The sequence below is a fragment of the Phyllobates terribilis genome, unplaced genomic scaffold (assembly GCF_046119375.1).
Source record: "Phyllobates terribilis strain yellow unplaced genomic scaffold, ASM4611937v1 Scaffold_6482__1_contigs__length_44211, whole genome shotgun sequence".
Lineage (NCBI taxonomy): Eukaryota > Metazoa > Chordata > Amphibia > Anura > Dendrobatidae > Phyllobates > Phyllobates terribilis.
This window is the reverse complement of record NW_027369225.1, coordinates 1-12,972: the sequence shown is the minus strand read 5'-3', so window position 1 is coordinate 12,972 and position 12,972 is coordinate 1. Positions and strand designations below refer to the sequence as shown.

The following is a 12,972-nucleotide window of genomic DNA, read 5'->3' as shown; positions in this document are numbered from 1 at the left end:
GGTGAAAGCTCCAAAATGCTTGCCTAATATGTCTGTTTATCCAAAAGGAAGTAGAAAGGGAGAGCTAGAAAGATAGCATTGCATCACATTACATGGCAATGCAATGCACAGTTGCTGAAGTTGAACCAAAATGAGCTTGTAATCTGGCTTCTGCAACTTTGAACATGAAAAATCCAATGAGGAGAAGAAAAGCAGAGCCAAAGAGTCCATCCCAAAATCCGACAAACAAGCAAAATGAACAAAAAACATTGAATTCAATTCTTTCTGATTTTAGAAACTGCATTAAAGAAGGGGTGCACCGGTCCTGGAGATACTGCAATACCAGGTCAATGCGTGGAGTGGACAGAGCAAGCTCTTTTTCCATCTCCCTGTTCTAAAAATCCATTTAATATATGGTCCCCAGATAGGGGACGTATCAGATATTAAACTGATAAGAACAGATACTACACTTGATCTTAGCCAAAAGGCCGAGAAGCGATAACCAGAATTGGTTTCAAACTACGGAGCCACCCAAGGATCCTAAAAAGTCCATTTGTGGAGATGAGCTCCTGGACTCCCGTTAAGAAGACATGTTGTCAACCTCTAGATCCCTTACATGCCTGCACTTTTCGGCTTGCTGCTGCTGCAATCCACGCGTTTTAGATCTGCATAACTCCACCTCTTTAAACACAGCACCTTCACCCCCTGCTGTTCCCACCCGCCTCAACACCGTTGGAAGGGAGGAGAACCAATTAAGGCGGGGGGTGGGGTGGAACGAGCAGCTGTCTACCCTTAGCAGGAGGGCTCCTGATTACATACCTCTCCTGCTGCTGCTGCTGCTGGCTGTCCAGCAGCAGACTGAAGGTGGCTGCTGCTGTGCACAGGTATATAAAGGCTCAGAGCCTATTATGACACGCGCAGCCAGCGTTCCATTGCCACATTCCATCTACTGCAGGCAGGATACCTGGCTGGCTGAATGTCGCTGAGAAGCTCACAGAGACCGCCATAAGCAACAGTTTAACAGAATGCCACAGACTAATCAACCAAACTTTTTGGGTTGGGTTCTCTTTTATAGTCTGCAGGCATTAAATGAAAGAAGTCAGTGTTCCAGCAGAAGGAGACAACGTTTCAGAAAAGGCATTGTAGCAAACCAAAAAAGAAATTTTAAGCGCAGCAGTGTAACCAGCGCACATACCTGTTAGCTCGGGTGAGTTTAAAAGGCTGCTGTTGATAACAAGGGCATTTGCTAAATAGATGGTGTGTGTGCAACAATATACTGAAAGGTCAATTATATTGTGCAGCTTATCTCACCACCTGTAGTTATTTAGGTGAAAGCTCCAAAATGCTTGCCTAATATGTCTGTTTATCCAAAAGGAAGTAGAAAGGGAGAGCTAGAAAGATAGCATTGCATCACATTACATGGCAATGCAATGCACAGTTGCTGAAGTTGAACCAAAATGAGCTTGTAATCTGGCTTCTGCAACTTTGAACATGAAAAATCCAATGAGGAGAAGAAAAGCAGAGCCAAAGAGTCCATCCCAAAATCCGACAAACAAGCAAAATGAACAAAAAACATTGAATTCAATTCTTTCTGATTTTAGAAACTGCATTAAAGAAGGGGTGCACCGGTCCTGGAGATACTGCAATACCAGGTCAATGCGTGGAGTGGACAGAGCAAGCTCTTTTTCCATCTCCCTGTTCTAAAAATCCATTTAATATATGGTCCCCAGATAGGGGACGTATCAGATATTAAACTGATAAGAACAGATACTACACTTGATCTTAGCCAAAAGGCCGAGAAGCGATAACCAGAATTGGTTTCAAACTACGGAGCCACCCAAGGATCCTAAAAAGTCCATTTGTGGAGATGAGCTCCTGGACTCCCGTTAAGAAGACATGTTGTCAACCTCTAGATCCCTTACATGCCTGCACTTTTCGGCTTGCTGCTGCTGCAATCCACGCGTTTTAGATCTGCATAACTCCACCTCTTTAAACACAGCACCTTCACCCCCTGCTGTTCCCACCCGCCTCAACACCGTTGGAAGGGAGGAGAACCAATTAAGGCGGGGGGTGGGGTGGAACGAGCAGCTGTCTACCCTTAGCAGGAGGGCTCCTGATTACATACCTCTCCTGCTGCTGCTGCTGCTGGCTGTCCAGCAGCAGACTGAAGGTGGCTGCTGCTGTGCACAGGTATATAAAGGCTCAGAGCCTATTATGACACGCGCAGCCAGCGTTCCATTGCCACATTCCATCTACTGCAGGCAGGATACCTGGCTGGCTGAATGTCGCTGAGAAGCTCACAGAGACCGCCATAAGCAACAGTTTAACAGAATGCCACAGACTAATCAACCAAACTTTTTGGGTTGGGTTCTCTTTTATAGTCTGCAGGCATTAAATGAAAGAAGTCAGTGTTCCAGCAGAAGGAGACAACGTTTCAGAAAAGGCATTGTAGCAAACCAAAAAAGAAATTTTAAGCGCAGCAGTGTAACCAGCGCACATACCTGTTAGCTCGGGTGAGTTTAAAAGGCTGCTGTTGATAACAAGGGCATTTGCTAAATAGATGGTGTGTGTGCAACAATATACTGAAAGGTCAATTATATTGTGCAGCTTATCTCACCACCTGTAGTTATTTAGGTGAAAGCTCCAAAATGCTTGCCTAATATGTCTGTTTATCCAAAAGGAAGTAGAAAGGGAGAGCTAGAAAGATAGCATTGCATCACATTACATGGCAATGCAATGCACAGTTGCTGAAGTTGAACCAAAATGAGCTTGTAATCTGGCTTCTGCAACTTTGAACATGAAAAATCCAATGAGGAGAAGAAAAGCAGAGCCAAAGAGTCCATCCCAAAATCCGACAAACAAGCAAAATGAACAAAAAACATTGAATTCAATTCTTTCTGATTTTAGAAACTGCATTAAAGAAGGGGTGCACCGGTCCTGGAGATACTGCAATACCAGGTCAATGCGTGGAGTGGACAGAGCAAGCTCTTTTTCCATCTCCCTGTTCTAAAAATCCATTTAATATATGGTCCCCAGATAGGGGACGTATCAGATATTAAACTGATAAGAACAGATACTACACTTGATCTTAGCCAAAAGGCCGAGTAGCGATAACCAGAATTGGTTTCAAACTACGGAGCCACCCAAGGATCCTAAAAAGTCCATTTGTGGAGATGAGCTCCTGGACTCCCGTTAAGAAGACATGTTGTCAACCTCTAGATCCCTTACATGCCTGCACTTTTCGGCTTGCTGCTGCTGCAATCCACGCGTTTTAGATCTGCATAACTCCACCTCTTTAAACACAGCACCTTCACCCCCTGCTGTTCCCACCCGCCTCAACACCGTTGGAAGGGAGGAGAACCAATTAAGGCGGGGGGTGGGGTGGAACGAGCAGCTGTCTACCCTTAGCAGGAGGGCTCCTGATTACATACCTCTCCTGCTGCTGCTGCTGCTGGCTGTCCAGCAGCAGACTGAAGGTGGCTGCTGCTGTGCACAGGTATATAAAGGCTCAGAGCCTATTATGACACGCGCAGCCAGCGTTCCATTGCCACATTCCATCTACTGCAGGCAGGATACCTGGCTGGCTGAATGTCGCTGAGAAGCTCACAGAGACCGCCATAAGCAACAGTTTAACAGAATGCCACAGACTAATCAACCAAACTTTTTGGGTTGGGTTCTCTTTTATAGTCTGCAGGCATTAAATGAAAGAAGTCAGTGTTCCAGCAGAAGGAGACAACGTTTCAGAAAAGGCATTGTAGCAAACCAAAAAAGAAATTTTAAGCGCAGCAGTGTAACCAGCGCACATACCTGTTAGCTCGGGTGAGTTTAAAAGGCTGCTGTTGATAACAAGGGCATTTGCTAAATAGATGGTGTGTGTGCAACAATATACTGAAAGGTCAATTATATTGTGCAGCTTATCTCACCACCTGTAGTTATTTAGGTGAAAGCTCCAAAATGCTTGCCTAATATGTCTGTTTATCCAAAAGGAAGTAGAAAGGGAGAGCTAGAAAGATAGCATTGCATCACATTACATGGCAATGCAATGCACAGTTGCTGAAGTTGAACCAAAATGAGCTTGTAATCTGGCTTCTGCAACTTTGAACATGAAAAATCCAATGAGGAGAAGAAAAGCAGAGCCAAAGAGTCCATCCCAAAATCCGACAAACAAGCAAAATGAACAAAAAACATTGAATTCAATTCTTTCTGATTTTAGAAACTGCATTAAAGAAGGGGTGCACCGGTCCTGGAGATACTGCAATACCAGGTCAATGCGTGGAGTGGACAGAGCAAGCTCTTTTTCCATCTCCCTGTTCTAAAAATCCATTTAATATATGGTCCCCAGATAGGGGACGTATCAGATATTAAACTGATAAGAACAGATACTACACTTGATCTTAGCCAAAAGGCCGAGAAGCGATAACCAGAATTGGTTTCAAACTACGGAGCCACCCAAGGATCCTAAAAAGTCCATTTGTGGAGATGAGCTCCTGGACTCCCGTTAAGAAGACATGTTGTCAACCTCTAGATCCCTTACATGCCTGCACTTTTCGGCTTGCTGCTGCTGCAATCCACGCGTTTTAGATCTGCATAACTCCACCTCTTTAAACACAGCACCTTCACCCCCTGCTGTTCCCACCCGCCTCAACACCGTTGGAAGGGAGGAGAACCAATTAAGGCGGGGGGTGGGGTGGAACGAGCAGCTGTCTACCCTTAGCAGGAGGGCTCCTGATTACATACCTCTCCTGCTGCTGCTGCTGCTGGCTGTCCAGCAGCAGACTGAAGGTGGCTGCTGCTGTGCACAGGTATATAAAGGCTCAGAGCCTATTATGACACGCGCAGCCAGCGTTCCATTGCCACATTCCATCTACTGCAGGCAGGATACCTGGCTGGCTGAATGTCGCTGAGAAGCTCACAGAGACCGCCATAAGCAACAGTTTAACAGAATGCCACAGACTAATCAACCAAACTTTTTGGGTTGGGTTCTCTTTTATAGTCTGCAGGCATTAAATGAAAGAAGTCAGTGTTCCAGCAGAAGGAGACAACGTTTCAGAAAAGGCATTGTAGCAAACCAAAAAAGAAATTTTAAGCGCAGCAGTGTAACCAGCGCACATACCTGTTAGCTCGGGTGAGTTTAAAAGGCTGCTGTTGATAACAAGGGCATTTGCTAAATAGATGGTGTGTGTGCAACAATATACTGAAAGGTCAATTATATTGTGCAGCTTATCTCACCACCTGTAGTTATTTAGGTGAAAGCTCCAAAATGCTTGCCTAATATGTCTGTTTATCCAAAAGGAAGTAGAAAGGGAGAGCTAGAAAGATAGCATTGCATCACATTACATGGCAATGCAATGCACAGTTGCTGAAGTTGAACCAAAATGAGCTTGTAATCTGGCTTCTGCAACTTTGAACATGAAAAATCCAATGAGGAGAAGAAAAGCAGAGCCAAAGAGTCCATCCCAAAATCCGACAAACAAGCAAAATGAACAAAAAACATTGAATTCAATTCTTTCTGATTTTAGAAACTGCATTAAAGAAGGGGTGCACCGGTCCTGGAGATACTGCAATACCAGGTCAATGCGTGGAGTGGACAGAGCAAGCTCTTTTTCCATCTCCCTGTTCTAAAAATCCATTTAATATATGGTCCCCAGATAGGGGACGTATCAGATATTAAACTGATAAGAACAGATACTACACTTGATCTTAGCCAAAAGGCCGAGAAGCGATAACCAGAATTGGTTTCAAACTACGGAGCCACCCAAGGATCCTAAAAAGTCCATTTGTGGAGATGAGCTCCTGGACTCCCGTTAAGAAGACATGTTGTCAACCTCTAGATCCCTTACATGCCTGCACTTTTCGGCTTGCTGCTGCTGCAATCCACGCGTTTTAGATCTGCATAACTCCACCTCTTTAAACACAGCACCTTCACCCCCTGCTGTTCCCACCCGCCTCAACACCGTTGGAAGGGAGGAGAACCAATTAAGGCGGGGGGTGGGGTGGAACGAGCAGCTGTCTACCCTTAGCAGGAGGGCTCCTGATTACATACCTCTCCTGCTGCTGCTGCTGCTGGCTGTCCAGCAGCAGACTGAAGGTGGCTGCTGCTGTGCACAGGTATATAAAGGCTCAGAGCCTATTATGACACGCGCAGCCAGCGTTCCATTGCCACATTCCATCTACTGCAGGCAGGATACCTGGCTGGCTGAATGTCGCTGAGAAGCTCACAGAGACCGCCATAAGCAACAGTTTAACAGAATGCCACAGACTAATCAACCAAACTTTTTGGGTTGGGTTCTCTTTTATAGTCTGCAGGCATTAAATGAAAGAAGTCAGTGTTCCAGCAGAAGGAGACAACGTTTCAGAAAAGGCATTGTAGCAAACCAAAAAAGAAATTTTAAGCGCAGCAGTGTAACCAGCGCACATACCTGTTAGCTCGGGTGAGTTTAAAAGGCTGCTGTTGATAACAAGGGCATTTGCTAAATAGATGGTGTGTGTGCAACAATATACTGAAAGGTCAATTATATTGTGCAGCTTATCTCACCACCTGTAGTTATTTAGGTGAAAGCTCCAAAATGCTTGCCTAATATGTCTGTTTATCCAAAAGGAAGTAGAAAGGGAGAGCTAGAAAGATAGCATTGCATCACATTACATGGCAATGCAATGCACAGTTGCTGAAGTTGAACCAAAATGAGCTTGTAATCTGGCTTCTGCAACTTTGAACATGAAAAATCCAATGAGGAGAAGAAAAGCAGAGCCAAAGAGTCCATCCCAAAATCCGACAAACAAGCAAAATGAACAAAAAACATTGAATTCAATTCTTTCTGATTTTAGAAACTGCATTAAAGAAGGGGTGCACCGGTCCTGGAGATACTGCAATACCAGGTCAATGCGTGGAGTGGACAGAGCAAGCTCTTTTTCCATCTCCCTGTTCTAAAAATCCATTTAATATATGGTCCCCAGATAGGGGACGTATCAGATATTAAACTGATAAGAACAGATACTACACTTGATCTTAGCCAAAAGGCCGAGAAGCGATAACCAGAATTGGTTTCAAACTACGGAGCCACCCAAGGATCCTAAAAAGTCCATTTGTGGAGATGAGCTCCTGGACTCCCGTTAAGAAGACATGTTGTCAACCTCTAGATCCCTTACATGCCTGCACTTTTCGGCTTGCTGCTGCTGCAATCCACGCGTTTTAGATCTGCATAACTCCACCTCTTTAAACACAGCACCTTCACCCCCTGCTGTTCCCACCCGCCTCAACACCGTTGGAAGGGAGGAGAACCAATTAAGGCGGGGGGTGGGGTGGAACGAGCAGCTGTCTACCCTTAGCAGGAGGGCTCCTGATTACATACCTCTCCTGCTGCTGCTGCTGCTGGCTGTCCAGCAGCAGACTGAAGGTGGCTGCTGCTGTGCACAGGTATATAAAGGCTCAGAGCCTATTATGACACGCGCAGCCAGCGTTCCATTGCCACATTCCATCTACTGCAGGCAGGATACCTGGCTGGCTGAATGTCGCTGAGAAGCTCACAGAGACCGCCATAAGCAACAGTTTAACAGAATGCCACAGACTAATCAACCAAACTTTTTGGGTTGGGTTCTCTTTTATAGTCTGCAGGCATTAAATGAAAGAAGTCAGTGTTCCAGCAGAAGGAGACAACGTTTCAGAAAAGGCATTGTAGCAAACCAAAAAAGAAATTTTAAGCGCAGCAGTGTAACCAGCGCACATACCTGTTAGCTCGGGTGAGTTTAAAAGGCTGCTGTTGATAACAAGGGCATTTGCTAAATAGATGGTGTGTGTGCAACAATATACTGAAAGGTCAATTATATTGTGCAGCTTATCTCACCACCTGTAGTTATTTAGGTGAAAGCTCCAAAATGCTTGCCTAATATGTCTGTTTATCCAAAAGGAAGTAGAAAGGGAGAGCTAGAAAGATAGCATTGCATCACATTACATGGCAATGCAATGCACAGTTGCTGAAGTTGAACCAAAATGAGCTTGTAATCTGGCTTCTGCAACTTTGAACATGAAAAATCCAATGAGGAGAAGAAAAGCAGAGCCAAAGAGTCCATCCCAAAATCCGACAAACAAGCAAAATGAACAAAAAACATTGAATTCAATTCTTTCTGATTTTAGAAACTGCATTAAAGAAGGGGTGCACCGGTCCTGGAGATACTGCAATACCAGGTCAATGCGTGGAGTGGACAGAGCAAGCTCTTTTTCCATCTCCCTGTTCTAAAAATCCATTTAATATATGGTCCCCAGATAGGGGACGTATCAGATATTAAACTGATAAGAACAGATACTACACTTGATCTTAGCCAAAAGGCCGAGAAGCGATAACCAGAATTGGTTTCAAACTACGGAGCCACCCAAGGATCCTAAAAAGTCCATTTGTGGAGATGAGCTCCTGGACTCCCGTTAAGAAGACATGTTGTCAACCTCTAGATCCCTTACATGCCTGCACTTTTCGGCTTGCTGCTGCTGCAATCCACGCGTTTTAGATCTGCATAACTCCACCTCTTTAAACACAGCACCTTCACCCCCTGCTGTTCCCACCCGCCTCAACACCGTTGGAAGGGAGGAGAACCAATTAAGGCGGGGGGTGGGGTGGAACGAGCAGCTGTCTACCCTTAGCAGGAGGGCTCCTGATTACATACCTCTCCTGCTGCTGCTGCTGCTGGCTGTCCAGCAGCAGACTGAAGGTGGCTGCTGCTGTGCACAGGTATATAAAGGCTCAGAGCCTATTATGACACGCGCAGCCAGCGTTCCATTGCCACATTCCATCTACTGCAGGCAGGATACCTGGCTGGCTGAATGTCGCTGAGAAGCTCACAGAGACCGCCATAAGCAACAGTTTAACAGAATGCCACAGACTAATCAACCAAACTTTTTGGGTTGGGTTCTCTTTTATAGTCTGCAGGCATTAAATGAAAGAAGTCAGTGTTCCAGCAGAAGGAGACAACGTTTCAGAAAAGGCATTGTAGCAAACCAAAAAAGAAATTTTAAGCGCAGCAGTGTAACCAGCGCACATACCTGTTAGCTCGGGTGAGTTTAAAAGGCTGCTGTTGATAACAAGGGCATTTGCTAAATAGATGGTGTGTGTGCAACAATATACTGAAAGGTCAATTATATTGTGCAGCTTATCTCACCACCTGTAGTTATTTAGGTGAAAGCTCCAAAATGCTTGCCTAATATGTCTGTTTATCCAAAAGGAAGTAGAAAGGGAGAGCTAGAAAGATAGCATTGCATCACATTACATGGCAATGCAATGCACAGTTGCTGAAGTTGAACCAAAATGAGCTTGTAATCTGGCTTCTGCAACTTTGAACATGAAAAATCCAATGAGGAGAAGAAAAGCAGAGCCAAAGAGTCCATCCCAAAATCCGACAAACAAGCAAAATGAACAAAAAACATTGAATTCAATTCTTTCTGATTTTAGAAACTGCATTAAAGAAGGGGTGCACCGGTCCTGGAGATACTGCAATACCAGGTCAATGCGTGGAGTGGACAGAGCAAGCTCTTTTTCCATCTCCCTGTTCTAAAAATCCATTTAATATATGGTCCCCAGATAGGGGACGTATCAGATATTAAACTGATAAGAACAGATACTACACTTGATCTTAGCCAAAAGGCCGAGAAGCGATAACCAGAATTGGTTTCAAACTACGGAGCCACCCAAGGATCCTAAAAAGTCCATTTGTGGAGATGAGCTCCTGGACTCCCGTTAAGAAGACATGTTGTCAACCTCTAGATCCCTTACATGCCTGCACTTTTCGGCTTGCTGCTGCTGCAATCCACGCGTTTTAGATCTGCATAACTCCACCTCTTTAAACACAGCACCTTCACCCCCTGCTGTTCCCACCCGCCTCAACACCGTTGGAAGGGAGGAGAACCAATTAAGGCGGGGGGTGGGGTGGAACGAGCAGCTGTCTACCCTTAGCAGGAGGGCTCCTGATTACATACCTCTCCTGCTGCTGCTGCTGCTGGCTGTCCAGCAGCAGACTGAAGGTGGCTGCTGCTGTGCACAGGTATATAAAGGCTCAGAGCCTATTATGACACGCGCAGCCAGCGTTCCATTGCCACATTCCATCTACTGCAGGCAGGATACCTGGCTGGCTGAATGTCGCTGAGAAGCTCACAGAGACCGCCATAAGCAACAGTTTAACAGAATGCCACAGACTAATCAACCAAACTTTTTGGGTTGGGTTCTCTTTTATAGTCTGCAGGCATTAAATGAAAGAAGTCAGTGTTCCAGCAGAAGGAGACAACGTTTCAGAAAAGGCATTGTAGCAAACCAAAAAAGAAATTTTAAGCGCAGCAGTGTAACCAGCGCACATACCTGTTAGCTCGGGTGAGTTTAAAAGGCTGCTGTTGATAACAAGGGCATTTGCTAAATAGATGGTGTGTGTGCAACAATATACTGAAAGGTCAATTATATTGTGCAGCTTATCTCACCACCTGTAGTTATTTAGGTGAAAGCTCCAAAATGCTTGCCTAATATGTCTGTTTATCCAAAAGGAAGTAGAAAGGGAGAGCTAGAAAGATAGCATTGCATCACATTACATGGCAATGCAATGCACAGTTGCTGAAGTTGAACCAAAATGAGCTTGTAATCTGGCTTCTGCAACTTTGAACATGAAAAATCCAATGAGGAGAAGAAAAGCAGAGCCAAAGAGTCCATCCCAAAATCCGACAAACAAGCAAAATGAACAAAAAACATTGAATTCAATTCTTTCTGATTTTAGAAACTGCATTAAAGAAGGGGTGCACCGGTCCTGGAGATACTGCAATACCAGGTCAATGCGTGGAGTGGACAGAGCAAGCTCTTTTTCCATCTCCCTGTTCTAAAAATCCATTTAATATATGGTCCCCAGATAGGGGACGTATCAGATATTAAACTGATAAGAACAGATACTACACTTGATCTTAGCCAAAAGGCCGAGAAGCGATAACCAGAATTGGTTTCAAACTACGGAGCCACCCAAGGATCCTAAAAAGTCCATTTGTGGAGATGAGCTCCTGGACTCCCGTTAAGAAGACATGTTGTCAACCTCTAGATCCCTTACATGCCTGCACTTTTCGGCTTGCTGCTGCTGCAATCCACGCGTTTTAGATCTGCATAACTCCACCTCTTTAAACACAGCACCTTCACCCCCTGCTGTTCCCACCCGCCTCAACACCGTTGGAAGGGAGGAGAACCAATTAAGGCGGGGGGTGGGGTGGAACGAGCAGCTGTCTACCCTTAGCAGGAGGGCTCCTGATTACATACCTCTCCTGCTGCTGCTGCTGCTGGCTGTCCAGCAGCAGACTGAAGGTGGCTGCTGCTGTGCACAGGTATATAAAGGCTCAGAGCCTATTATGACACGCGCAGCCAGCGTTCCATTGCCACATTCCATCTACTGCAGGCAGGATACCTGGCTGGCTGAATGTCGCTGAGAAGCTCACAGAGACCGCCATAAGCAACAGTTTAACAGAATGCCACAGACTAATCAACCAAACTTTTTGGGTTGGGTTCTCTTTTATAGTCTGCAGGCATTAAATGAAAGAAGTCAGTGTTCCAGCAGAAGGAGACAACGTTTCAGAAAAGGCATTGTAGCAAACCAAAAAAGAAATTTTAAGCGCAGCAGTGTAACCAGCGCACATACCTGTTAGCTCGGGTGAGTTTAAAAGGCTGCTGTTGATAACAAGGGCATTTGCTAAATAGATGGTGTGTGTGCAACAATATACTGAAAGGTCAATTATATTGTGCAGCTTATCTCACCACCTGTAGTTATTTAGGTGAAAGCTCCAAAATGCTTGCCTAATATGTCTGTTTATCCAAAAGGAAGTAGAAAGGGAGAGCTAGAAAGATAGCATTGCATCACATTACATGGCAATGCAATGCACAGTTGCTGAAGTTGAACCAAAATGAGCTTGTAATCTGGCTTCTGCAACTTTGAACATGAAAAATCCAATGAGGAGAAGAAAAGCAGAGCCAAAGAGTCCATCCCAAAATCCGACAAACAAGCAAAATGAACAAAAAACATTGAATTCAATTCTTTCTGATTTTAGAAACTGCATTAAAGAAGGGGTGCACCGGTCCTGGAGATACTGCAATACCAGGTCAATGCGTGGAGTGGACAGAGCAAGCTCTTTTTCCATCTCCCTGTTCTAAAAATCCATTTAATATATGGTCCCCAGATAGGGGACGTATCAGATATTAAACTGATAAGAACAGATACTACACTTGATCTTAGCCAAAAGGCCGAGAAGCGATAACCAGAATTGGTTTCAAACTACGGAGCCACCCAAGGATCCTAAAAAGTCCATTTGTGGAGATGAGCTCCTGGACTCCCGTTAAGAAGACATGTTGTCAACCTCTAGATCCCTTACATGCCTGCACTTTTCGGCTTGCTGCTGCTGCAATCCACGCGTTTTAGATCTGCATAACTCCACCTCTTTAAACACAGCACCTTCACCCCCTGCTGTTCCCACCCGCCTCAACACCGTTGGAAGGGAGGAGAACCAATTAAGGCGGGGGGTGGGGTGGAACGAGCAGCTGTCTACCCTTAGCAGGAGGGCTCCTGATTACATACCTCTCCTGCTGCTGCTGCTGCTGGCTGTCCAGCAGCAGACTGAAGGTGGCTGCTGCTGTGCACAGGTATATAAAGGCTCAGAGCCTATTATGACACGCGCAGCCAGCGTTCCATTGCCACATTCCATCTACTGCAGGCAGGATACCTGGCTGGCTGAATGTCGCTGAGAAGCTCACAGAGACCGCCATAAGCAACAGTTTAACAGAATGCCACAGACTAATCAACCAAACTTTTTGGGTTGGGTTCTCTTTTATAGTCTGCAGGCATTAAATGAAAGAAGTCAGTGTTCCAGCAGAAGGAGACAACGTTTCAGAAAAGGCATTGTAGCAAACCAAAAAAGAAATTTTAAGCGCAGCAGTGTAACCAGCGCACATACCTGTTAGCTCGGGTGAGTTTAAAAGGCTGCTGTTGATAACAAGG

The 12,972-nt window shown here is 45.2% G+C and overlaps 10 non-coding genes across 10 annotated transcripts; all 10 read right to left on the bottom strand.

Annotated features, from left to right (window-relative positions):
- Positions 1–288: 288 nt before the first annotated feature.
- On the bottom strand, positions 289–479 carry LOC141251025 (U2 spliceosomal RNA). Its single transcript, XR_012313009.1, has one exon. It is a non-coding gene; the product is annotated as a U2 spliceosomal RNA (small nuclear RNA).
- A 1,115-nt stretch (positions 480–1,594) lies between these two features.
- On the bottom strand, positions 1,595–1,785 carry LOC141251024 (U2 spliceosomal RNA). Its single transcript, XR_012313008.1, has one exon. It is a non-coding gene; the product is annotated as a U2 spliceosomal RNA (small nuclear RNA).
- Positions 1,786–2,900: 1,115 nt separating this feature from the next.
- LOC141251053 (U2 spliceosomal RNA) lies at positions 2,901–3,091 on the bottom strand. The gene has a single exon (XR_012313036.1). It is a non-coding gene; the product is annotated as a U2 spliceosomal RNA (small nuclear RNA).
- A 1,115-nt stretch (positions 3,092–4,206) lies between these two features.
- Positions 4,207–4,397, bottom strand: LOC141251023 (U2 spliceosomal RNA). Its single transcript, XR_012313007.1, has one exon. It is a non-coding gene; the product is annotated as a U2 spliceosomal RNA (small nuclear RNA).
- A 1,115-nt stretch (positions 4,398–5,512) lies between these two features.
- On the bottom strand, positions 5,513–5,703 carry LOC141251022 (U2 spliceosomal RNA). Its single transcript, XR_012313006.1, has one exon. It is a non-coding gene; the product is annotated as a U2 spliceosomal RNA (small nuclear RNA).
- A 1,115-nt stretch (positions 5,704–6,818) lies between these two features.
- Positions 6,819–7,009, bottom strand: LOC141251055 (U2 spliceosomal RNA). The gene has a single exon (XR_012313038.1). It is a non-coding gene; the product is annotated as a U2 spliceosomal RNA (small nuclear RNA).
- Positions 7,010–8,124: 1,115 nt separating this feature from the next.
- On the bottom strand, positions 8,125–8,315 carry LOC141251054 (U2 spliceosomal RNA). Its single transcript, XR_012313037.1, has one exon. It is a non-coding gene; the product is annotated as a U2 spliceosomal RNA (small nuclear RNA).
- Positions 8,316–9,430: 1,115 nt separating this feature from the next.
- Positions 9,431–9,621, bottom strand: LOC141251044 (U2 spliceosomal RNA). The gene has a single exon (XR_012313027.1). It is a non-coding gene; the product is annotated as a U2 spliceosomal RNA (small nuclear RNA).
- A 1,115-nt stretch (positions 9,622–10,736) lies between these two features.
- On the bottom strand, positions 10,737–10,927 carry LOC141251032 (U2 spliceosomal RNA). Its single transcript, XR_012313016.1, has one exon. It is a non-coding gene; the product is annotated as a U2 spliceosomal RNA (small nuclear RNA).
- Positions 10,928–12,042: 1,115 nt separating this feature from the next.
- LOC141251020 (U2 spliceosomal RNA) lies at positions 12,043–12,233 on the bottom strand. Its single transcript, XR_012313005.1, has one exon. It is a non-coding gene; the product is annotated as a U2 spliceosomal RNA (small nuclear RNA).
- Positions 12,234–12,972: the final 739 nt, after the last annotated feature.